The 23,744-nt window shown below is 39.2% G+C and overlaps 1 protein-coding gene across 6 annotated transcripts in view; it reads right to left on the bottom strand.

Moving 5' to 3' along the window:
• The window catches only part of ATP11A (ATPase phospholipid transporting 11A), a 234,538-nt gene that overhangs the window by 111,290 nt on the left and 99,504 nt on the right, over nt 1–23,744 (bottom strand). The gene's annotated exons all lie outside the window — the stretch shown is intronic.

The following is a 23,744-nucleotide window of genomic DNA, read 5'->3' as shown; positions in this document are numbered from 1 at the left end:
TAATCTATTATCACATACAAAGATATGGTACAAAGTAAATTTTGTTCTTGCATGATGTCTGACTCTTTGGAGTTTTCTTGGCAAAAGTACTAGAGGGGTTTTCCATTTCCTTCTCCAAAGTTTATAAAATAAAAGCATCGACTGTTAAAGTTGAAAGGGACCTAGGAGATCACCTAGTCATAACAAAGTCCTTAAGAATATTATAAACAAGGTTATGTGTGTTCTGAGAAAGGTCATGTGAACTGACGGGGCATTGGAAGATATTCAGGGATGTCTACCTGGAGGAGGAGATACTGGAGCTGCTGGAGGGCAGGAGAACAATAGGAGGATATGCTAAACTTAAGAAATAGAAACAGCAAAGTCACAGAGGTGAGAAATCTTTTGAGTAGTCTAGTTTGGCTAGTTTATAGAACTTGACAGGGAGTCTAGGAAGCTAAGCTGGCTAAGAAGTTGGGGTTTTATTCCATAAGCAACAGGGTTTCTTACTGAAGGGTGGTGAAAAAGATTGACATAAATAAATTTATGCATAAGGACATTCGTTGGGCAGTGAGGAGAGAAGGAGAGAGGTCAGAACGGAAGTGGAAAGATCGATATATATAACTGTTTTAAACTGCAGAAACTAAGACATATTTAGGAGAATAAGTGTCTTGTCCAAAGGTCAAAAAAAAAAGTCAACTGTGGGGGACCAGGTACTCTGAGGACTTTCATATCTATTCTTTCTACTATACCATGCTGTGTTTGAGGCAACACAAACTTCCATTTCTGTTCTTCCAAATTCTAGAAAAATGCATTTTCATGCCTTTATAAGTGTTACTGGCACAAGAATCACAAATACAGAGATACTCTGAAATCTCTTCATCTTCTATGATGCATGAAGCTGCCACTCAGCAGGCCTGACCTTCATCTGGATCTAAAGTTTGATGTCCTCCTTTGCCAAAATCTTTAAGTATGTCATCATGTCTAAAACTTACTAGCTTCCCATCACTTAAAAAGCCTACTGCCAAAATTACATAATCCTATAATGTCTTTTCATTCCATATGGCCAAGAAGGATTTTGAGGATTATAAGCTAGATCTGTGTGTTGCAGGTTACATGACCCTGCTATTCTCCAGCCAGTAATGCTCTGTTGACTTCGCAGAAATTATCCAGGTTCCAGTACCTATTTTCTTGTATCTGTGCTGCCAGTCTGCAGTGATCAGTACACCATAGGTTATGGTACACAAGAAATATTAAATGAGAACATTAATAATTAAATTAGGTATTAATCTTCCTGGGGATTATAAAGCTGGACCTTCTTCATACCAACATCTGGATTCCTTGCTTCATTATCAAGCACAGCAAAGTAAAACACTGAAATAAAAGTGGACCTGTAATATAGACATGCTTCTTATCAACAGAAAATCAAACTACATACTTTCAACACAGGGGCTGCTAGACTGCTCTCAGTCAGAATGTCTGCTTCTAAAGTGAGCATTCAAAGAGTCAGTTTTTAATGGCGTGATAGAACTAACTATACTTGATAGGAGGTTAATGGGTTCACCACTACTATGTCCACTCCTGCCTTTAATACCCCATTAAGCCATAAGCTGGCTCTGGTAACAGAATCACTCCGACAAACCAGAGAATTTCTGTGTGTTTGGATATATTTTGTCAGCATGTCTTAGGACTTGCTTATTATTAGTCAACTGCATACATGTCTTAACCTCCACTACTAGACTATGAGCTTTTTTTTTTTCCAGCTAGGCAATGGGGTTAAGTGACTTGCCCAGGGTCATACAGCTAGTAAGTGTCAAGTGTCTAAGGCCAGATTCGAACTCAGGTCCGCCTGACTCCAGGGCTGGTGCTCTATCCACTGTGCTACTAGCTGCCCCCTACCATGCTGTTTTTACAAAGAAAACTGAAACCATTCCTGACCTCAAAGAGCTTACATTCTCCTGGAAGATTACATGAATTATCATGACTATACTTTAAGAAATTATTATTGCCATATTATTAGCGCTCATCTATGTTTCTGATAGCTACTGTATCATGTTCTTCACCACAATATGCATGTGTTTGTTTGTACTTATATAACCTGTCACATCTCCATTTCTTTCCCTTTGAGGATTCACCAGTCTAATCTCTTGCCTTTGTTGTAATAATATTTACTGAGTGGTCCTGACAATTTTCTTAAAGGCTACTGGGAACATCAAAAACATATCTATACACATCAAAGGAAAAACACACCTTGACTTCCTTTTTTTCTTTCTCTGATACAAGGCCATGCTGATGGTATGACACTCTTCTCCTCACAATCCTGGGCCCATTTTAAAGAAAATATTATGATTTTGGTAAAAGGAATCCACAATGAGAGGGGGGAAAAAATCTCACTAGTTCTTCGAATTTATTTTTGTGATAAATTTTTTCTTTTAAGTTTTAAAGAAATCAGTTAGTTAAATGGCCCCAATTCTGTGCCTATCATTCTGTTTCCTAGTGGCTGGTCTAGTACGATGCTGTCTTGACTAGGTACATGGTTTTTTCCCTATAAATCTGTTAGTCTTATAGCAAAAGCAATGTCTATCTATAGAAGGACATAGTAAAAATAAATTTTCAAAAGAATAAAATTTGAGTCCAGTTCACCTACTCAAAAGTCCAACAGATTTGTCTGCTACCAAAATCTCTGAATTCAATTCAGTAAAAAATTTTCAAACATTACTATATGGAAGTAAAAAATCAATACAGCAGGTACTATTTCAATTAACATCTATGCAAATCACTATTCTGATCTAGGATTTGATCAAAAACCAAATTATATCTTGAGATGCATTGAGACTTCTAGTAATCAAAAAGGAAAGTGCATGTGATAATGTATAAACTATATATACATGACATAAAAGCTGTATATGCTGTTCAAGAAGCAATGGGCCTCCTATGTCCCCTGAAGTATTATTAGAATACAAAAGTCTGGATATACATACAGTATTCAATAAGATCACGGTGCTTTTAGTATTCCACAAAAGACTACAATAGGAAAGGGCATGCCAGGAAGATGACATATGGGAGCTCTGAAACGTTCTTTTCTACATGGCATTTGTGTGCAAATGTGGACAAAAAATGATCCCATGAAGGGTGCTTTGAACAAATGATTCCTTTTTCGTCCAGATATTAGATTGTCTTCATTTATGAAATAACACCTGGATATTGGGAAAAGGGTAAAGTAGGGCAGCATGATTTTGATTTTTGTTTGTTTGTTTTTTTAGCCAAAGACAAGGTTTATTTTTTTTTAATATAAATTTATTTTTAGCTTTCAACATTCACTCCCACAAGTTTTCGAATTCCAAATTTATACCCTATCTCCCCACTCCAAACACCCCAAGAAGGCATGCATTCTGAATATCCCTTCCCCTAGTCTGTCCTCTCTTCTATCTCTTTCCCCTTCTCTTACCCCCTTCCCCTTCTATTTTCCTGTAGGGCAGGATAGACTTCTGTACCCCATTTCCTGTATTTCTTATTTCCTAGCAGCATGTGAAAACATTTTTTTTTAAAATATGTTTTTAAAACTTTAGGTTTCAAATTTTCTCTCTTCCTCCCTCCCCACCCACCCTCATTGAAAAGGCAAGCAACTCAATATAGGTTATACACGTGCAGTTATGCAAAACACGTCCATAGTAGACATGTTGTGAAAAACTAACTCTATTTCCCTTAATCCTATCCTGCCCTCCCATTTATTCTATTCTTTCTTTTGACCCTGTCCCTCCTCAGAAGTATTTACTTCTGATTACCCCTTTCCCAATCTGCCCTCCTCTCTATCATCCCCTGCTCTCTTGTCCCCTTCTCCCCCTATTTTCCTGTAGGGTAAGACAGATTTCCATACCCAATTGAATGTGTATGTTATTCCCTCCTTAAGCCAAATCCTATGAGAATAAGATTCACTCATTCCTCTCACCTTCCCCTTTTCCCCTCCACTGTAAGAGACTTTTCTGTTTTTTTTTGTGAGATAATTTACCCCATTCTACCTCTCCCTTTCTTCTTCTCCGAGTATAATCCTCTCTCATCCCTTAATTTTATTCTCCAGATATGACCCCTTAATCTTCAACTCACCCTGTGCCCTCTATCTATCTATCTACATATACATACATATAATTTTTTTCCTCCAACTACCCTAATACTGACAAAGGTCTCATGAGTTATAAATATCATCTTTCCATGCAGGAATGTAAACAGTTCAATCTTAATAAGTCTCTTATGATTTCTCTTTCCTGTTTACCTCTTCATGTTCCACTTGAGTCCTGTATTTGAAAGTCAAATTTTCTATTCAGCTCTGGTCTTTTCATCAAGAATGCTTGAAAGTCCTCTATTTCACTGAATGACCATTTTTTCCCCTGAAGGATTATACTCAGTTTTGCTGGGTAGGTGATTCTTGGTTGTAATCCTATCTCCTTTGCCCTCCGGAATATTATATTCCATGCCCTGCGGTCCTTTAATGTAGAAGCTGCTAAATCTTGTGTTATCCTGATTGTGTTTCCACAGTACTTGAATGTTTCCTTCTGGCAGCTTGTAATATTTTCTCCTTGACCTGGGAACTCTGGAATTTGGCTACAATATTCCTAGGAGTTTTCCTTTGGGGATCTCTTTCAGGAGGAGATCTGTGGATTCTTTCAATTTCTATTTTGCCCTCTGGTTCTAATATATCAGGGCAGTTTTCCTTGATAATTTCTTGAAAGATGATGTCTAGGCTCTTTTTTTGATCATGGCTTTCAGATAGTCCAATAATTTTTAAATTCTCTCTCCTGGATCTATTTTCCAGGTCAGTTGTTTTTCCAATGAGATATTTCACATTCTCTTCTATTTTTTCATTCTTTTGGATTTGTTCTACTGTGTCTTATTTCTCATAAAGTCACTAGCTTCCAATTGCTCTATTCTAATTTTTAAGGAAGTATTTTCTTCAGTCTTTTGGACTTCCTTTTCCATTTGGCCAATTTTTCTTTTTAGGGCATTTCTCCTCATTGGCTTTTTGGACCTCTTTTGCCATTTGGGTTAGGCTATTTTTTAAGGTGTTATTTTCTTCAGTATTTTTTTGGGTCTCCTTTAGCAAGCTGTTGACTTGTTTTTCATGATTTTCTTGCATCACTCTCAGTTTTTCCTCTACTTCCCTTACTTGCTTCTCAAAATCCCTTTTGAGCTCTTCCAAGGCCTGGGACTGATTCATATTTTTCTTGGAGGCTTTGGATGTAGGAGCTTTGACTTTGTTGTCTTCTTCTGGTTGTATATTTTGATCTTCTTTTCACCAAAGTAAGATTATAGTCTGACTCTTTTTGCGCTGCTTGCTCATGATCCAGCCAATTACTTGAGTTTTAAACTCTTTGTTAAGGTAAGAGTCTGCTTCCAATGTGGAGAGTACTGTCCCAAGCTTCAGGGGTTTGTATAGCTGTTTTCAGAGATACTTATAGGGACCTGTAAATTTTCAGTTCTTCCAAGGTGGTATGATAAGGGCGAGGTGTTTACTCCTTTCCTGGCCTGTGACACAAGTATTCCTTTCTGTCCTGTAGGAGTTCCTCTCCACAGCCACTCAAGCTCTACCAGCAGCTTCCTCCTCACCCAGCACCGCCCCCAGAACTGTGACCCAGATCCAACAGGGCAAAGCAAGAGATTACTGCCTCAGCACTGGTAAAGAGATCCCTGCAGTCCCTCTCTGATCAGCCACTGGATTCCCCCTCAGTCTGGGGGCCAGAAACTCGGGAAGCAGCTGCTCCCCCCCAGGGCCACGCTCTTGGGGAATGGAGCTGAAACCCCACCTTCCCGTCTCAGCACCGACAGAAAGAGACTTTTCCCACTGACCTTCTAAGTTGTCTTTGGCATTGGTGGATTGAGGAGTCTGGAAACCTGCACAGCTGCCCGCGATTCAGTCTTCTGAGGCCTGCTCCAGGTTCACTGCGGCCTGTGCGCCCACGCCATGCTGCGCTCCCAGCCTGGTGCTATACACCTTTCTGATCAATCCTCCAGGTTATCTTGGGCTGGAAATTTGTTTCACTCTTTTTGTGGGTTCTGCTGCTTCAGAATTTGTTTAGAGCCATTTTTTATGAGTATTTGGAGGGGTTTGGAGGAGAGCTCAAGCAAGTCACTGCTTTGACTCTGCCATCTTGGCTCCACCCATCCAAAGACAAGGTTTATTAAAGATGAGCCATATAAGCCAGACTCTTAAGGAATCTGAACATTTTTAACACTTAGAAGGACGAGAGGGCATGAGGAAGTCTCAGCCCCTTAATGGAGGCCAGGATGGATCTTGCATATAGCCAAGCAGTTTGGGGTGACAGGAGGAGAGCTCAGCATGATTTTGAACAATGAGTTCTATTCCTTCTTCTCTATTCTTCATAAATCCATTAAAAGTTACAACCAAAGAACTATAAAAACCTACGTATCATGTGTTTCTATTAATAGTTGAAAGCTCAACAGACTGAAACTGAGTTTTGGGGAAACATGAATTTAGATACATTTCAACTTTAGTTCTTCAGCCATTAGCAGTAGGACATGTAATCCAAAAAGCGATTTTTTCAGCAAGAGAAAAAGAATTATATTTTATTGCAGTAATAACATCACTTAAAACTTTTCTACTCTTTTTAGTTTTTGAGAAATTAGTAACTATAAAATAATTTTTTGGTGTGTTCAGATATAAGATGAAGGATATGATATTCTCTTTTGTTGCTGTCATTCAGTCTTTTTTAGTCATGTCCAACTCTTCATGACCCCTTTTGGGATTTTCCTAGGAAAGATACTGGAGTGGTCTGGCATTTCCTTCAACAGCTCATTTTACAGATGAGGAAACTGAGGCAAACAAGGTGAAGTGACTTGCCCAGAGTCACACAGCTAGTAAGCATCTGAGGCCAGATCTGAACTCAAGAAGATGAGGCTTCCTGACTTCAGGCCCAGCACTCTATCCACTGTAATGCCTACTGCCCTCGATTTTCTCTTTACAGTTATTTAAAATCTGTGCTGCCCCAACTTACACACTCAACAAGTAAGGGAAAAAAAACCCCAGCAAATTAGAAATTAAACCTCTTAAAAAAAACAGGAGTACTTCAAATCATGGGAAGCCATAATTTCATAAGAATTATAATCAGAAGGCAATAGAGGGCTGTAAATAGGCTCTAGTGTCTTACTAATGATGACTTGTTCACAAGAAGTGGCCATGTGAATATAAAACCATAACAGGAGGTAGGTCGATCATCTAATGAAAACAAGAGCAAGAAGAGGGCCAGCCCACAGGCTGTATTAGCACTAGAACTGACTGGTAAAAAGATGCACAGGGAGGCCTCTCTACAGAATGGGCGGATTGGCTACTGAGAATTTACTGAAGGATACAGGCAGTAGTCACACCAGTTGAGAAAGCGTGGGGCGAGCTATGACATGCAGTATGACATGAGAGGAAAACTATCAGGGAGACGAAGGACCTACCAAGAAACACATATGTGCCGATAAAAGCTACAAAAAGAATAGATTGAATGTATAGTCAGTTCCAAAGAATACGTGACATAGTAAAGCGATTATGTGAAATTTTTATGCTTGGCTCAGAGATATCTACAGTAAGGTAGTGTGTAAAGAACATTAGGAGTTAGAAGATTTGCATTCTAGCTTCAGCTATCCAACTATATGCTGTAACTTTGGGCAAATAACAGCCTCTCTGGATCTCAACCTTCTCTCTTGTAAAATTCAACTATCAAATGTGAGCTTCTATCTTTCCTATTCTGAAAACTTTGCTCTTCAGCTTATTAATCCAATAGTGTGATTTCCAAATTTCCGACCCTTCTTGAGACACTCTAAATTTCAACTACTGGGGATGTTATTTGGGGTCAAACTATCTCAAAAAATTTAAGTTACCATTTAATTTTTCTTAATCACAAAAGAAACTTCTGAATCCAAAAGGTCAGTATTTTCTTTGGGAGGCTAACAGACATGGATGTTACATCTAGATTCTTGAACCATTTCCTATGAACCCTACTAAATCCTCAAACAGCATCCAAGGATAATCATGAAGTCTCAGACCAGAGCCTCTTGGAACTCTTTTACCTGGCAGCGTTCTCATTAGAAGTCTACTGGGCTTAGCCAGATTGGGGAATGTAGGGCATGCTTGTTACCCAAGTAGGTTCACAAATATTCAGGGCAGAGAAAAAATGGTCAAAACTGTGCTTGGGCCCTTCCCCCTTAAAACACTGGGGAATGGCTGAGGTTAGATGAAAAATGATGATAGCAAAAAGACCAGCCAAGTACTCTGCCTGCGATCTCTAACGAGGAGAAAGTGCCATCAGCGACAGATTTGGTAAGAAGTAGGTGTTAAAAATAAAAATCTCTGCATGGATGCATTGCAAAAGGAAACTTTTGCCTCTACCTCCAAATAGGGTGTTGAATACTATCTATGTCATCAACATGAAATTATAAGGGTGAGAAATATTTGACTTAAGAGTATACAGATATATAGAAACACATACACACACAGATGCAGAGAAAGGGTGTTTCTAGTTCAGTTCAATGTTCTTTTGTAACTATATGTGGAAAAAAAAAAACCTCTGCACTAAACATTCGTTATGAACAAACCCAAATACTTTGCCAGCATATGTAAGAAATTTACGTTCAATTTGAAAACACATAGGCAGATGGGATACTTTCCAGTAGTGTTGCAACTAACGAAGTAACTCTTCGGCATCAGCTGTAACCCTACCCTCACTTTATTCTGTAACTGGAGTTCTTTAATATATAAATGCGTTCAGTTCTGCATACACTTAAATGTAACACTTGGCAATGATCATAGAGCTTAAATAATTAAGCACACACAGAAACCGAATTACTCTATGGTCAATAACCCTAAGCAATGAATAGTATAATTATTAAAGTTAAGCATGGAACTAGCTGTTTGATAACTTTTTAGATAATTAATGAGATGAATTTACAGGCATTCATTCTAACTTTAAGATCTGTTGAGTTAAAAATTTTAATCTCATTTAACAGCATGGAATTACTTAACTATCTAGAACATCGTTTTCCACGTTCTCTTTCTGAACACAATGAATAGGTTTTACAGCAAAGGACAGCAAAATTCTCAAAAATAAAAGCGGCTATGTAATTTCTTAATTTCCTGAGATAAGTTTTCCTTTTCCTGAATTACCAAATTAATTTTGTTCACTTGATCCCATAGTGATTCCATGGAATCTCACCCTAGGAAAGAATCCACTTCTTGGAGAGCAATGGGATATTCCCTTTTTCCTCTTCCATTCTAATTTCTAGAACTCTGGAGATAACGAGATCTTTGGCAACTTTGCACAAACTGTAAACCACCTGTCTTTGACGAATTGGGACCTAATGGAAAACAGCCATTTCTCTTAGTGAATTGGTTTTTCAGCACTTATAGACACAAAAGCATAGGTTCCCTAGGAATAACTCATACCAGGTTGATCAAATTTCCTAAAAATTACAGCAGACCAAAGAGTAATGGCATTCCTCAGGAAGTAGTGAGCTCTTCATCAATATAGACCCTTAAATAAAAAGCTGAATGGCCATGTGTCAGGAATGCCATAAAGGTCGTGCATGGTTCAGGGTCAAACTAGATGAAATCTTTGACTTGAGACTTTCTTCTACTCTAAGATTCTGTGATTTTATGAACTTCCTTCTCGTTTTGTTTTTCCAGGTCTTCCTCACAATGTGTAGACAATGTTGATAAAGAAAAGAACTAGCTTTAATTCTGCCACCTCCCCCATAAATAAAATCTCAAACAGCATATAAATGAGGAAACAAAGGGGCCAGAAAGAGAAAAACAGTGGTAAATCACTATAGCTCTGGGTGAAACTGCAGAATATAGCTGTCTGAAAACCAATACTGGAAGATATGTGCTCCATTCTTTGATTATTGTTGGTTCGTGGATTTATTGAGAGAAAAATCAATCTATTTTAGATGCACAGGACTGGTCAAACTGCTGCTTGTAAAGCACACAAATCTTTGTGCCCAAGATAGTCTGTTTGTTTCCCAGGCAGGGGGAACTAGGCAACACATGATGTTTGCTAAAGACCATAAGGTGGTATTATACTCTAGAGGCCAGTGTTAGTAACTACAGAAGACACGTTTCCTTCAAATATTACTAAATCCCTCTCCATTCAAGTACTAATTTACATTCCATTTCAAAAGATACTCAACGTGAAGCTTTCAAGTGTGTGTAAAAGCATTTAGTTAAAAATTAATCCCTACTATTTCCCAGCATCTGAGAACAGGATTTCAGCATACCCCCAAACCATGAATATATGATGAATTTCTTTAAATAGAACTTGAGATTCCTTATCTAATAATGAAAAAAAGCATACTCAAACTAGAAATATCACTAGAAGACTACCTTTGAAATGCTGTGAGTTAGCATTTTGTAAAATGGAACTTGAAAGAGCGTAATACCAACTAACACTGGTCTTTTTCTTTAGTCGCAATAATGGAGTAGGAAGGCCATGTGATTTTGTCCCTAATTACTAATTAATATGGTACAGAAAACAAGAAAGCAGTCGTACTCATTAGACAACAAAACGTACTCCATTACTTTAATGAATTTACTCCTTGGGATATCCAAAGGCAATGGAATGAATATGTTTTGGTTGCCCCTATCCAATACCAATTAGGTAGTGAAAACAGCATTATGATATAGTGGCAAGAACTGTGCACCTGCAATCATAGGCCCAGAGTTCAAATTTTAGCTTTGCTACTTACAGCCTATAAGACCTTGAGCAATTGCCTCAAGTCTCATCATCTGTAAAATTCAGGGGTTGCACCAGATGAGGTCCTTCCCAGTTCTACATCTGTGTGATCAGTACGATAAAGAAACAGATGAGAATAACAGAAGGGGAGTAGCTTTTCACTTTTTTAAAAACTGAATTTAATTCCACATGCATTTATTCATTACTTCCTACGTGCAAGGTATCACATGATTTCAAGGAGTAAAACTGTAAGCAATTATAAAGTGGATTTAAAAAAAATCTAATGCTGGGATGGTAAGTATTTACCTGCTTCATCGAACAGCCTGAGTAAAACATGTAGTTCTTTTTCCATGAAGTATAAGGACATTTTCTCCATTAACCACTATTTCCCCACTCCATTCTCTTTTGCTAACATACTTATTCTTAATAGAAATGGTAAAGAACATGTGTGATTTTGTATATCTTCTGTCAATGGGAAAACACACACACACACACACACACACACACACACACACACACTCTCACTCTCTCTCTCTCTCTCTCTCTCAGAACAGTCTATCTTTTACAAAAGGACATTGCCACACTTGGCTTTATCCTAAACTGTCAGGACTCGATTTTCATTTGCGTGGTGTTCCACTGGAAACCCTGCCAATCTGTATTATAAAGATGTGTGCTGTCATTTTGTCCCAGTAACTGTACAGTTTAAGCTTTTAATATTCACGGTCCCTTCCCAATATGATGCTGCAATTTTGGTAGGCTGCCACCAAGTAAATGGTGGCCTTATTTTACTCACCTGATCCAAATGACAAAGTTTTGCCTAAAATTTAGACAGGGCTTTTTGAGCAAGTCTCATAGATATGACTAATAATTTTCCTCAAGTTATTTATCAAAAAACTTTAACTGTAAAATAGATGAACTTAAGCATCTTTTCAAATAGGATACTTTGGAGTGGTTTTTAAGGAATGCCAAGGTTCTTATTAAGTTTGCTTTCTGCCTCCTCTACCACCCTCTTTAAACTCATACTGTATCCCAGCTTCTGATAAAAAGTTTTAGCAGTGTGTTCTCCTCATCCTTCAACCACCCAAGCAACAAGTTGTTGTTCCACTTCGTATGACAATATGAAGCCTTAAAAAAAAACAAAAACATTCTATAATAATAGGGCAATGCTCTGGAAAAGAGGGGAGACTTTTAAGAGTCAAAAAAAGTAAGAAATCCCTTTGGTAAGAGGCAGAGACATGCAATTGGGACCATTAAGATAAACAGTCCAGCCACTTGCTGCTTGGGTGGTTTTTCAGTTTCATGAGTTTAAATACCACTCACCATTAGCATTGCTATTGTAAACTATTATTAATACTGTTGTTGTTCAGACATATCAAACTTTTCGTGATACCATTTGGGATCTCCTGGCAAAGATACATAGTATCTAGTGGTTTGCCATTTCCTTCTCCAACTCATTTTACAGATGAGAAAACAGAGGCAAATGACGTTAAGTGACTTGTCCAAGGTCACACAGCTAGTAAATGGTGGAGGACAGATTTGAACTCAGGAAGATGAAAATTCCTGACTCAAAGCCCAGTGGTCAATCCATTATGCCACCTAGTTGCTCTATTATTATCTTTACTTAACTGTAAAAATAAAAATGATATGCAGATTGGCCTACATCACAGGGATATTCTTTTCTCTAGCCTCCTACAGTGGCGCTGTATTAGTCAATTACATAATGAACATCTTGCTGAAGAAACTGGGAATAAATTTCTATCTTTATCTTCCAAATAATTTTAATTGCTCTAGGCCGGGCTTGTTACTTAACTGTGTTACATTGTTAATCCTTTTATTCTTACATTTTCTGGTAAAGAATCTCTTAATTTATTAACTTTACAAATCCAGATTTTCATATAGTAATATTACTTAAAACTCATACTGAAAATGTGCCAAGTTTCCGGAAGCAATTGCCTTTAGACTATATTGTTATCATGCAGTCATTTTTCAGTTGTGTCCAACTCTTCGTGACCCCGTTTGGGGTTTTTCTTGACAAAGATACTAGGGTGGTTTGCCGTTTCCTTCTCTAGCTCATTTTTACAGGTAAGGTACTGAGGTAGACAGGGTGACTTGACCAGGGTCACACAACTAGTAAGTGTCTGAGGCCAGATCTGAACTCAGAAAACAAATCTTCTGAACTAAAGGCCAGGCATTCTATCCATTGTGCCATCTGTCACCATTCAAGTATAAATTATGATCAAGTAGTTCATTCCTGAATGATCTGTAGAGATTTCAAAACCACCACAGGTCTGGCAAGCAAGTGTACTAATGGGAAAAACGCTCAATGGCCTGAGCTGGAATTCTACTTCTGTTTTTCTCAGGGGCTCAGGGTCTGGATCAGAACAGTAAACCACTGAATCAGATACTCTGAAGCACCTTTTCCCAAACACTAAAAAATCAAATCAACTCTGACACTAGCTGACTTCCAATCAATCAGTTTTGGAACCTCCCAAAAGTACTTTATCACAAGTTGCTAGGGAGTGCTTATTTTTCCCCAATCAGGGAATGGATTTTCTTCACCATCCTTAGGGGAAATCAGGTATGTTAAAGTGGTATTCTCTATCACCACTACCTCTAATGTCCAATTTTTGATATCTGGCTCTTTTTTTTTTTCAGTGAAAATGCTCCTTCTTCCTTCTCAATGAAGCTCTCTTGCACTGTAGGCAATGTTTCCTGATTTCTCCCAACTGCGAGGGCCCTCACTCTAAACTGTTGTGCTTTGATTTTGTATACAAATGGACAGATAAGAGTGCCAGCCTGGAGTCAGGAAGAGTCATCTTCATGAGTTCAAATCCAGCCTCAGACACTTACTACCTACGTGACCCTGGGCAAGTCACTTACTCCTGTTTGCCTCAGTTTCCTCATCTGTTAAAGGAGTCAGAAAAAGAAATGGCAAACCACTCCAGTATCTTTACTAAGAAAATCCCAAGTGAGGTCACAAAGACTCAGACACGCCTGAAATGATGGAACAATAACATGCATGTCCACGTTACCTCCTGCAATAGAACATCAGCTCCTTGAAATCAGTGACTGTTTCATTTCTGTCTCTGTATTCTCAGAGCTTAGCACAGTGCCATACAAATAGTAGGTCCTTACTGATTATAAATAATGGAGACATATCAACGAGGGGAGCTCATAGCCTATGTGAAAAAAGAATGACGATAAACACAGCCCAAAGCACAGACTATAGTTCAATACTGCAACCTAGTCTTTCTAAAATGATAGAAACAACTCACTTCATAGAGAGCCACCTGCCTAAAGTCAACTCTTGATTATTTACAAATGGATAATCTATTGCTGAGAAAAGGTTGAGTTCCACAGGTGGTGAGGCTGAGAGCATTCTGGGCAGATGTGCCTCATGATAGCATCATAGCTATACAAGAGTCATTCTAGATCATCTATCCTTTTCTTCAATATACCTTTTTTTTTTCTGGAGTGTCAGAGCAGCAGATGAAATTCTACCCCTGGCAAACCTAGGAGCTTATTTGTACGAATGGATAGCATGACCTTCCATCTACTTTGTTTTGGGACACAGGCATGCGCTGTGTCACACACACTTACATACACAAATGTGTGCATGTGTGTATATCTAGGTATTCCTCACCCCACTTACATGGCACAGAGATATCAATAATATTAGGTCACTTAATAGATAATTAAAACAATTTTTTTCTTTCCTTGCAACAACCTCATGAGGTTGATAGTACTGATGAAGAAGTCGAAGCCCAGAGGACTCAGGTAACTTGGGGATGAAAGTGAGACACAGGCCTGCCGAGTTAAGTCCAGTGTTCCTTCCACTACACCAAACCGTATCTCAACAACTGAGACAGCAAACACAAGGGTGGGGGAAGCTCTACAATACGCCTAAAATTAAGCTTAGTTCATGTTGGTCATTCAATAGGAGTTTTAAATTTCAACTGCAGTCAACAAAACATTATCATCTGGCTTGCATTTAGGCATGTGATTCTGCCTGAAACTGTTAGGCCCATTTTAATAGAGATGTTTCCTACAAATAACCATTCTTTCAATTTGCAGGCATTCCGCACTTAAGCAATCTCTTGTTTGGTGTCAGTTTACCTTTTTTTGAAAGGTTCTTGGTCTGTGGATAAGAAAATGGTACAATTCACAGGTCTTTCTAAATATATCACAACCATTTCCCCTGCTTATGTCTAAGCAGCTCCAGCAGTTTCAGTTGTGATGACTATGATGCCTTTGTTCTTTGTAGTCAGAATCACCAAATCTAGTTAATTCACATATGTAGGACATCTCTATTTGAGCCAGGACAAAGCACTTTTGCACCCTAGGCAATGTTTGAAACATGCCCCCAGGGATTACCGTCTTTGAGTTTTTGCACATGTGACTTGAAATCACAAAATAAATATCTGCACACAAAGGAATATGGAATTTTCTGGTATATGTGTGGCTATAGATAGACACACACATAGACATACATATAATATTCATATATGCATATATTCTCATGCACAAAGAAAACTCTAAATACATATGACATATATGTGTCTTTATTACAAAGTAACATAAATATGAGCAATCTTCAAAAGAAAAATTGCGAAATATCAACAACCATATGAAAGGCTATATTGTTCAGTCATATCTGACTCTTCATAACCTCCTTTGGGGTTTTTTTGGCAAAGATACTGGAGTTGTTTGCCATTCCTTCTCCTGCTCATTTTACAGAGAAGGAAATTGAGGCAAGCAGGGTTAAGTGACTTGCCCAGGGTCACATAGCTAGTCTGAGGCCAGGTTTGAACCCAGGAAGATGAATCCACTGTGCTACCTACCTGCCTTCTGAAAGGTTGTGCCAAATCGCTAACAATCAGAAAAATGCAAACAAAAGCAACTGAAGTTTCATATCCAGTAAATTGGTAAAGATGTAAAAGAAAGAAAATAGCCAATGTTGGAAGGCCTGTAGGAAGACAGGAACACTAGTAAATTGTTGAAGTTGTGAAATGGCTCAACTATACTGGGAATTATACTATAAGAAAAATGACTAAACTGGTTTGTACCATTTGGCACAGAAATTCTACCATGGGGCACACACCTCAAACAGGCTGAAGACAAAAAGAAAAAGTCCCCATATCTACCAAAATATTCATTGTGGCTCTTTTTTTTGTTGTTGTTGCAGTAAATTTTAAAAAAGAAGAAAAATGGTTATTTTTCTGATTAGGAAATGACTGAGTAAATGGTGGTACATGAATGTAATAGGGTATGATTTTGCACTAACAAACCACAAACATGTGGAAGGCAGGGAAAGTTGAGAAGACTTGTATAATGGATGGAGAATAATGCGTATAATGGATGGAGAATAATGCAATCACAGCCAGGAAAAAATATAGACAATATAAGATAAGATAATATAAGCAAATAGAATTCTAAAATGAAGCAAAACTCTGTGTAACTATCATGAGCAACTGTCTCTGGAGAAGAGGTGAGGAAATGCTTCACCCTCCATTCCCAGGAGAGGTGGCAAACTCTGAGTTCAGCTTGCTTCCCAAGACGTCAGGTGCGCCTACTATGGTGGTTGGTCTTGCTTAAGTACTTCTCTTTTTAACAAGGGAATGCTCACTGGGTGAAAGGTGAGGGAGGGAACAACTATGGTATAAAAACAAAAGGCAGCAATAAACTTTTTTTTTAAAGTAACAATGATAAGCATCCCTTGTTACATCTCCACAGCTCGTGGTGCTACACCCTACATGAGGGTCTGTCTCGCCTCTTCCTGGTCCTAGCTCTTGCCTCTGCACTCACCACAGCTTGCCTCTCTCGGCTCCTGCCTGCCTCCAGTCTCTTAAAGCTGATAACCTTAAAGAATGGAGGCCTTTTGTGGAGAACTCCCTCTTCTCTTCTGCTCATCTTACCTCACTCAGATGCTTTCTTCTCCTCCTTCCCCTGTCCCCCATGAAGAGGCGGTCCTTCTCCTTGCCAAGGGAAACTCCTGGCACAAGGGATCCCATTTTGCCCCATCTTCTCTAGCAAACTGCCCCTTCTATCACTCCTATTTCCTCACTTATCTTTGATTTTTCTCTTTCTACCAGCTGCTTCCCTACAACCCATAAACATTCCCATCCCTCCCCCTTCTCAAAAAACCTCTCCCTTGATCCATCTGTCACCATTAACTATCATCCTAAACATCATCTTTCCTGGCTAACCTCCTTGAGAAAGTCATCTATGCTCGGCGCCTCCATTTACTCTCCTCTCATTATCTTCCACAGCCTCTGGAGTCTGGCTTCTGACCTCATCACTCAACTTCCACCACTCTTTCCAAAGCACAGATTCCCATACAATTGATATCTTAAATGTCGAATCCAATGGCCTTTTCTTCATGTTCATTCTCCTTGATCCCTGTACTATCTTTGACACCGTCAATCACCCTCTTCGCTTTAATCCTCTCCAGGCTTAAAGTTTTCGGTTCTTTTCCTACATGGATGACTGCTTCTTCTCTGCCTCTTTTGCTAGATTTTCTTCCACACTGTGCCTGCTAATCATAGGTATGTCTCAAAGCTCTGTCCTGGGCTCCCTTCTCTTTTCTTTCTACCCTATTTCCCTTGGTAAGCCTCTCAGCTCCCATGGATTCAATTACCATCTCTATCCAGATGATTCTCACATCTATTTATCCTCTATTTACTGCCTGTTGGGCATCTTGAACTGAATGTCCCATAGATACTTTAAACTCAACAACTGCAAAACTGAACCCATTATCTTCCCTCCCGCACTCTCCCTTCTTCCTAACTCCTTTATTACTATTGAGAGTACCTACCCTTCCTCCTAGTTCCCCAGGCTCAAACCTACGTGTATTTCTTGATTCCTTCCTCTCTCTAACCTCCACATCCAGTTTGCTGCCAAGTCCTGTTGACTGTACCTTCTCGCTGTCTCTCATGCCGGGCCTCCCTGATTTCTCTCCCCTAACACTATCACAGCCCCGGGGCAAGCCCTCATCACCTCCAGCCTTGACTATTACAATAATACCCTTTTGGATGGTCTCCCAGGCACAAGTCTCTCTCTACTGCAGTCTATCCTCCATCCATCGAAGTGATCACACTAATGCAGGAGTCTGACCATGTCACTCCCCTACTCAGTAAATCTGAGTGGTTCCCTATCACTTCCAGAATCAAAAACAAGATCTGCTATTTGGTTCTTAAAGTCCTTTATGATCTGATCCCTTCTTACCTTCCCAGTATTCTTATACCTTACTCTCCTCCACATGCTCAGCAACTCTAACCTCCTTGCTGTTACTCCCATAAAACAATCCATCTATCAGCTCTGTACATCTTCACTGGTTGCCCTCCAGGGAAGAGACTGGAATTCTCTACCTTCACACTTCTGTCTTTTGGCTTTACGTGGCTTCCTGAAAGTCTCAGTTAAACTTCTACCTTCTGCACAAAGTCTTTCCCAGTCCTCCATAATGTTAGAGCCTTCTCTCTGAGAGGCTCTCCAAGGTATAGCCTGTATATATCTTGTTTCTGCATGGTTGTTCGCATGTTGTCTTCCCATTCAATTGTGAGCTCCTTGGAAGTAAGGACTGTCTTTGCCTTTCTTTGTATTCATAAAAAGAAGGGGATCTTGGAGAAGAGGTAAGTCAGGGAATCTCAGAAAAATTAGGTTGTCCAAAGCACAACCTCTTCAAATGAGCACAAGCCAGCCAAAAAAAGGTGGCCTACCAATATTCGGAACTTCCTAATCAGGTTTCCAACAAAATAAGTTTGATTTTCATGCACTAAAGTATTTTCTATATTCATTGCTATCAATTCATCACCCACTTCCCTTGGCTCTGAAACTATTTAGATATGAAACTAGGCAGATTTATTCCATTTCTCAAACAAAAATGACAGAATATATGTATACTTCTAAAAAGTTAAAAATTATGTAACTTCTAGGTGAACTGTGGCTATTTTTCAGAATATCAAAATTATATCTAATGAGACAACTGCATGTCCCCGAGCCAGTAATTACAAAAAAGTATTTAGGGAAAATACAGGAAAGCTAGGTAACAGCATACACAGTGGAACTTGGAGGGGAGGGCAGAGAAAAACAACTGGGTAGACTTCCATGGTTCAGCTGGTCAGCTACAGAGTCAAAAATACATCAGAGAAGATGTTGAATCCCTAAAATGGGGAAGATTTCAATTCAAGGGGAAAATAGCTAAAAGAAAGTATAGGGTTGAGTCTATATTGCTGTTTCCAACTCCCCACAGAGAAACTGGGCTATAATCCCTGTAGGAGTCAGCAGCAAAACGCCAGTTCAATAGTGTCTTCGTATTTGTGCTTCTGCTAGAAACTGCAGAAACCTGAGATGAGAGCATAAAGATCTTATTAGTGGTACGGATGTCTAGATGGTGGCTGCCTCTTCTGTCTGACTCCACAGAAACCACTTAATGTGCCTCTCATGGCAGTGCTTCCTGTGAACACAGATGGACATTATCCTGTTGGATTAGAACAAAGGTGAGCTCAAAATATACAAGAACATGAGATAAAGGAGGAAAAGTGGGAATATTTTTAAAAAGTCATAGTAAATAACTTTTCTTTTCAAATGAAGAACAACAGTTAAAGAACAAAAGGGAGAGGGGAAAAAACAAAGGGAAATCCAAGCATAAAACATGGTCTAAGAACAATAAATTGAGAGGGTAAATTGGAATTATAGCCTCTTTATGGTCCCTGGCATGGCTGATTTTTACTTTATTTATGCAATAAGAGAACATGTCTTAAGTTGGTGTATTTTCTTAGTTCTCTGAAGAATATTAAGAAAATACATCACTTCAGTAATTCATTATGTTCATAAATACCTAATCATTTCCTGACCCACCACTCTTCTCAGTAATGACTTCTAAATCACGGAATTCAACAATTTAACTCTAAATTGTTGATTTTTGCGACTTTACCCTTTGTAGCATCCATCCTCTTGCTCCTTCTCCCCACTGTCATCCTTTCCCATAGTCATGATCACTTTTGTTATAAATGTGTGTATACATACACATGCTTTTATATATATATATATACATACATACACACACACACACACACATTCATATATACATTTATATAGGATCAGAAGACAAAACTATGGGACAATATTGTATTAAATTCATTTAAGGTTTCCAAAATGGCTCAATTTTACCTAATAATCCCTTCTTAACCTGCATTACTTGTAATTCTATAAAGGGAAAAGGGACTTTATACAAATGTTGTTTGTAGACTTCAAACATGAAAGCAAACCTCTGCTAATGATCTCTATAGCCCCTCCTCACAACTCAGGCCTAATCTTTCAGTTTCATCTATCAGATAAAGTTGGACAAGTCACTCTTAACTTCTTTGCCCATCAATTTCGTCATCTGTAAAATGGCTGGAGTTGGACTCAAAAGTGGGTCTTTACAGTTAGTTACTCTTAATGCTATCATCCTGGGATTCCTACGTTCACACGTCACCACTTTTTTTAGTGCGGGCTGCAGGAAACAAGAGAAGTGCTGGGGATGGGGAGAGATGGCAAAAGGATCTTGGATTAAATAGCAATCAACCCCTGTTCCATAGTGATCCAACTCTACTCCATCCTCAATGGGCCTTTTTCTCCTTTGGTACCTTATCTAAATCTGTCTTTTTCCTGAAGATCCCACTTTCCTTAAAAACTTCTCTAGGAATGAATGAATGAAAGAAAAGTATTTATCAAGTACTCACTCTGTGTTAAGCACAGTGCCAAGCTCTGGCCATGAATACAAAAATGAGGCCGTTCTTCCCTTAAAAGAGCCTACATTCTAACAGGGCAAAGAAACACATGACGGGAAGTGGTGGCCGAAGAAGGGAGTTAAGGGGAGTCACAAAGATGTGAACAACAGGGCATAAAAAACTGAACAAGATGACAACTGACTGACCCTGCCTCCTACAGGCCATGGTAGTAGTGACAATTTGATTATAGTTCTCAGCAACACAGCACTGGAGATAGAGATCTAGACACAGACCCAGAAAAACCTAGACACACAATGACCATAGCACCCTGAAGGCAAGTCACTTGACCTTTTTAGTGCTCAGAGAAGGTGCTGACTTGCAGTGGTAAATATAGGAGGCAACTGATGACATTTTTGCAAATCATTTGGCAAAAGTTCTGCACACTTACCAATCCTATCTGAAGGCTGGATTTAAAACAACCTATTCATCAAGGGAAAGAATGCAAAGATTCAGTTATCTAGTTAAGAGGGAAGTTATCTAGTTAGAAGGGAAATTCAAAACGACAGATATTCTACCCCCGGACTGAGGCTACTTCCTATTTGCCATGACAGGAAAAACCTGCTTAAAGTCAGTCACAGTCCTGACCCAAATAGGAGGAAGGGAAGAATGTCCAGTGCACTAGATGAATGAATCACGGCACCAATAACCCACGTGTAAGTAATTGAGAATTGACTGTTTAAGGTGCACAGTGCTATTTAAAAGTGTCTGTAGCTGAAGTTCAAAATCAAGAGCTCTGGCTAACGAATCCTGAATCCATTTCATATTAGAGTTCCAATAAAACAACAACAAAACTTCAGATCTCAAAGATTCACAGCTTGCACTACTAGGGCTGTTACTCTCATTGACCAAATCAAGGGGACATTTGCCTTTCTGAGCTGTGGAAAGACTGACAAATCTGCTAATCCCACCATATTCAGCTCAGGGAAAAACAAAGGGAAAAAAATCTGCATGGTTTGTTTTGGGAATGCTGCTCTTTCTAATCATTTTGGGATGTCACTGACTTAGAGGAGAACTTTCAGGCTAGGATTGGATAAAGGTACTCCTGGGATGCTCTGTGGCTTGGCATGGTCAATACCGTCCTATCACCTTTCACATCTTCATCTCACAGAAGTGTGCTAAGAACCAAGCAGTTCACATTCACATGGCATTCTGAATTTTCTTTTAAGCAAAAGCCTTCTTGGTTTGTAAATATAAAAGGTATTGTTATTTTGAGCAGCTGGCTGATATCAAATACTGTTACTGATCTTTAGTCTCAAAGGCCCATTTGTTCGGTGTATCTGAATCTAGATCTGACCTGAGTGCTTAAATTACTTAGAGTATCTCCTTAGATTTCAACACAGTTCTCCTCAGAACCTAGAAGGGATAAGTAATATTATAACATCTTCAAATGTAGAGAAATTCTTCTCCAGAAATTCCAAGTATATAGTTCCGTAGAAAGAACATGGCCCCAGCAGTCAGAAGATGAGGGCCCTAATTCAGTCATCCTCTATATGGTCTTGGAAAAGTCACCTAAAATCTCCAAAAGCTCAATTTCTTTAGGTACAAATGGAAGGGTTGAAGTGTAGATTACCTCATGGATCTCTTCTAAATCTATACATTCTATGACAGTGATCAAGAAAATGTATCATGTTCTATTGCCACAGCACAGGATGTTGGGATAGAGAGAAGAAAGGACACTGCAGATATTTATTTCAGGCTTTTGCCTGAACCAGCCAGTAATAAATTATTAAGACATTATCTGCTGTTGTAAAGCTTAACCCCTGGAGAACCTCTGTAAACTTTTTCTTCTGTAAAGTAGCAATTATCAGATTAAGAAGGCATTAGAGTATACCAAGTGTATCAGCTGGGTCGTCCTCTCCTTTGCTATTCTCCTCAGAGGCATCCAGAAACCTCAAGTGATCTCAATGGATGGTGTATTTTTCGTCTCCCAAATTTTTCAGCATTTTATCTAGACCTCTCCCTAGCCCTCATCACATGCTACATTAGAACAAACATATTTTGTTTTTATTGTTCTTTTATTATACCTTAATCAATCACCAAAATACTCCCTTCCCATCCTTCCTTTACAATAATTTTTTTTAGAAAGCCATTTATCACCTTACATCTTTACAAAACATTATGGCACAAGATGGTGATCCTATCAAATGGTCTAAATTTCTTCAGTGAAGTCTGAGTCAAGGTCCTCTGCTGAGAGGGTGGGAAGAGAGGCTTAAGAACAGATGAGTACGTCTGGAATAGCCACTGTGGTGAGTGGAGAGGAATTCAATCAAAAGGATATACCAGGATTACCATGCCAAATGAGGCCCAGTTGAGATGATGTAAAATAAATTTGCAAATAGACCCCGTTCGCACAGTTTCATAACTTTCTCAAGCCCTGTGCAGCAGCACATGGTGGAAGTAATCCAAGACTGAGGGTTGGCAAGGCATGATCGCTTATTGGATAAAAGAAGTAACGGAGTTGAGTGTGAAGGGCCATGTAGAGCTGAACTGGTCACACCATGAGGCTAAGATAGGGGGAGAGCAGCCAGTGCAAGGCTGATGTCTTGGGAAAGAAACTGAGGGGTGAAGATAGGTCATAGTGAGGACAAATGACAGGGCCGGGAGTTGAAAAGCAGAGGCAAACACAGACACGATCAGACAAAAGAACTTGGAGTTCCTAAACATGAAATGGAATGCTCATCTGGGGCGGTGACAAGATCTCTGGGTGTAGCAGGTGGGACATGGGAAAAGAGAAAATTGAGGAATTAGACGTTAAAGTGTTACAGAAAATATCCGTGTTCATGCCAAAGCCCCTTAGAAGAAGGGCAGGAGTTAGGGTGAAGAGAGAGACGGTGAGCTAGACACCAAACTCCATGACGAAGAAAGATTTTTTTCTTTCTCATCCCACCTTACTCCAATTCTGTTCCCACTTCTCCTTCACTCCACTTCACACATAGAAGTAGTCCTTCTTGCCAAAGCAACTCCCCCATGTGCTCCCTTAAACTCATCCCATCCTGACTTTTGCAGCAAACTGTGCTTCCTATGGCACTGATTTACTCTGCTCTAATGTAAGACCCAGCACAACCATGCTGTCTCCTCTCTTTTTTCTCCTCTGAGGGAGGATTAAGAACACAAAAAGTAACGGTCAGCCTGTAACAATGCTCTTTAAACCATGATGACAGAGGCCTTGCTTATTAATGGGAGAGTGATGAATTCTTGATTGTTTTAGGGGAAGCAACAACTATTAATTACACAAAGATTAAAAATGCTTCCTAGGCCTCATTCATGTCAACAT

The sequence above is a fragment of the Phascolarctos cinereus genome, unplaced genomic scaffold (assembly GCF_003287225.1).
Source record: "Phascolarctos cinereus isolate Bilbo 61053 unplaced genomic scaffold, phaCin_HiC Scaffold_7;HRSCAF=346, whole genome shotgun sequence".
NCBI lineage: Eukaryota > Metazoa > Chordata > Mammalia > Diprotodontia > Phascolarctidae > Phascolarctos > Phascolarctos cinereus.
This window is presented reverse-complemented; position numbering and strand designations above follow the sequence as displayed.